We start from the raw sequence: 3,751 nt of genomic DNA, 5'->3' as shown, positions 1-3,751 counted from the left end.
TAAACACATCATTAATACAAATGACAAAAATTACTCAAATTAAAATTAAAATGGAAATATAAAAATAAAAACTAATTTAAAATATAACAGCAGTTAGCAGCTGATTGTTTAGACACATGCTCACAGAGGTCAAAGGTCATCTAGGAGTGCAGGGGTCAGATTAGTATAGACAGACAGGAATGTGTCAGAGCAATGATGTATTATTTATATTAATATATGTTTGTTAATTAATTGTTTTTATATAACAAATTTATAAAATAGAAATGATCAGTGATGCCAGAAAGTATTTGGACACTTAAGTCACACTTAAAAATGTCTGAATGTCTTTTCTCTGTCGCTTGGGTCACTGAATGTGATGAACAGATAGAGACGATCGTGTTTCAGACATAAACGAATGCACTGCTGCTTGATTGCTGCAACACAAAGGTACAAGAGCGAATCTAAAGCCCCAGAATTAAGGCCAGATAGACTCCCTGAACCCACAGTTATAGACGGAGTAATAATAGCTGGGAATAAATGAAAACAGAAAAAAAATCCATCCACGGTTCAGAGGTGGCAGCTGTGTGTCTCTCTCAGCACGAACCTTTTCTGGAGCCAGAGAGTGAAAACGCTAGAAAAACAATCCCTGAATGGTGAAAGCCTGAGTTCGGCGGAGAGCCAAGAGCAACATCTCAACCGCGGAGAGACCGAGAGAGAGCGAGACACTCAGGGCTGTTTGTAAAGTCAACCATCACTAGTACTAGTGCTCGTAGTGTTTAACAAACCTCTGACACGGAGTATTCAACTCCACACAACATGCACAAACACAGACGTCAATGTTTGGTCGAGTGCACGATCACATTGTGCGAACCTGACGTGCGTCGACTCAAGGGGGCGCTAGAGTTTCCTTCAGATGTCTCTGTCATTGAGTGCTTTTTCTAGGACAAATAAACGAGTTGCATCTTAGCACTTCCGGTTCCTTCATCCTGAAGTAAATGTGTTTTTTAAATAAAGTCTGTGTTTGACACAAGCTGAAGATTAGTGTTGGGAGAAACAGAGCTGAATCAACTGAATCGATTGCTTCGCTAAATGATTCACGGTTTCGATGCACAGCGTTAGGTGTAATGCATTACTAAGTAATTACTGTAATTTAAAGTGCCGCTATTATGCCATGTTTAAGGTTCCTAATATTGTTTTGGAGTCTCCTACAATAGGTTTACATGCATGCAAGGTCAAAAAACGCTCAAAATATGCATTTAATATCACCTCATTGTCTAGTGACTCTCAAACGATTCGTTCGAAGCAGTTCTAAGATTCAGTCTTTCTAAACTCCTCCTTTCTGTGAGCCTGCTCTGCTCTGATTGGTCAGATGGCACGGTCTGTTGTGATTGGTCTACGTGTCGGAAACGATAAGCCCATTGCCATAGTTGCGTATTTTAACGCTCGATAGAAAATATAAACATCTATTAAAGTTTGCAGATCGTTTACATTCATATACAGCTACATTACATGAAAGGCAATATTCCAAATGGCATAATAGGGGCACTTTAATAACTTTTCCCTTGAAAGAGTAAAGTAAGGGATTACTTTTAATTTTTCTGTTAATCACAGTTACTTCTGATGAAAATTGCATTAAAATCTGTAGAGACTATGAACAACTGTATATAAAACAAAAGTGGATTTAACATCAAAATGTAACATCTAATGTTAAAATGCATGCTTTTAATGTAACCTTCTCCCTTTAAATACTTTGGTCAGTTCAAATGCAGTGTATAAATGCAATGAAAACTCAAGTTAGACATGCATAAAAACACCTTTTATGAATCAATTGCAAACGGTTTCATTGAAAGTGTAATCTATAAATGCAATTAACGAATCATATAATACATTAAATATGATGTATCTCTATAATATGTGTTATTTTATTAATTTGTTTGTTTTATGGAAAGCTTGGTTAATGAGGTCAATAAGAGATTTTATACACAAATGTGTGATTAAAAAATGTCTATGATATGTAAATGATCCGAGATCAGGTGAAAACCATATAGACACTAACAACTGAAATTCTGAAGCGTTTCGAAACAGTTATGACGTTACAAAGCCTTTATTTAGTTATTAAAATCACATGCTCCAAATCACTGGTTGGAAACGAATGATTGGCAATGGTAGTGTTTCAAAAGCGGCCATCACTACTCAAGATATTTTCATATTTTATTCTACGCCATAAATCATAATTCGTTTATACTTTCAAACAAAGGTCAACATTCATAGCTTGTCCCGCGAGAATTGGCTTTTCTTTTTTTTTTTTTTAAATACAGCTAAAATTATTCAAAATGAAAACTCAAGTTAGACATGCATAAAAACACCTTTTATGAATCAATTGCAAACGGTTTCATTGAAAGTGTAATCTATAAATGCAATTAACGAATCATATAATACATTAAATATGATGTATCTCTATAATATGTGTTATTTTATTAATTTGTTTGTTTTATGGAAAGCTTGGTTAATGAGGTCAATAAGAGATTTTATACACAAATGTGTGATTAAAAAATGTCTATGATATGTAAATGATCCGAGATCAGGTGAAAACCATATAGACACTAACAACTGAAATTCTGAAGCGTTTCGAAACAGTTATGACGTTACAAAGCCTTTATTTAGTTATTAAAATCACATGCTCCAAATCACTGGTTGGAAACGAATGATTGGCAATGGTAGTGTTTCAAAAGCGGCCATCACTACTCAAGATATTTTCATATTTTATTGTACGCCATAAATCATAGTTCATTTACACTTTCAAACAAAGGTCAACATTCATAGCTTGTCTCGCGAGAATTGGCTTTTCTTTTTTTTTTAAATACAGCTAAAATTATTCAAAGATTAAATAGTTCGTCCAACTTCTTATGCACACATAAAGTATACTTACAGAAAGCGATATATAGTAAGCAGCTAATAAAAATATGTTCTAAGAACATAACATTCCCGTTGAGTTATGAAAACATTATTTTTTGAATGTTCTCTGAAATGTCCAGATTTTTAAACGTTTTAAAAGCGTTTTTTCTTGGTTATACGGACGTTACGGGAACATTCCATTTTATCAGTTTTTTAAACATTATTGGAACGTTACATTTGAATGTTCTCTGAAACAAGAAGTAACATTTAAAAAGTTTACTAAAACAATATTAACGACCAGATAACTTTGAACAAACGTTACTGGAAAAACATTTGTTTATAACTTTGAACAAACTTTGTTCTGAGAAGGTTCTCTGTTAGCTGGGTCTATAGCAAATCTCAACTGCTTGATTGTTTATATCGTCACAAGATCTAAACTATATTATCATTCACCTATAAATTTTATTAAGGTATTATAATCATTAAAATCATAATTTTCTGTAAAGCTGCTTTGAAACGATGTATATTGTGAAAAGCGCCGTATAAGTGAATTTGGCTTGACTAGAAATTAATTTCTTTGAGTTTTAATCTCATTTCTGCTTCATTGCATTTCAATTCAAATTGCAATTCTGCATCGTGTTTGTTCTCAGCGAATGCACAGGTTGGGATTTGAGATCCTGTTTGTCAGTGAGATGCACATTTCTAAAAAATAAACAGCAGGCTTATTGTAGTTTTCCAGAGAGCCTGACGGGTGACACTGGTCTCGTAGCGCGGCTGAAATGTGCTGAGTTTGATCCGTTCAGCTGCTGTGAGCGTCGAGGGGCGTGTCTGATGTTTCACGAGTCATGGATGTCTCGGAGAATAGAAATACACACAC

The sequence above is a fragment of the Sinocyclocheilus rhinocerous genome, unplaced genomic scaffold, assembly GCF_001515625.1.
Source record: "Sinocyclocheilus rhinocerous isolate Xijiao unplaced genomic scaffold, SAMN03320098_v1.1 scaffold3629, whole genome shotgun sequence".
NCBI lineage: Eukaryota > Metazoa > Chordata > Actinopteri > Cypriniformes > Cyprinidae > Sinocyclocheilus > Sinocyclocheilus rhinocerous.
The sequence above is the reverse complement of the archived record's forward strand: the minus strand, read 5'-3'. Positions refer to the sequence as shown.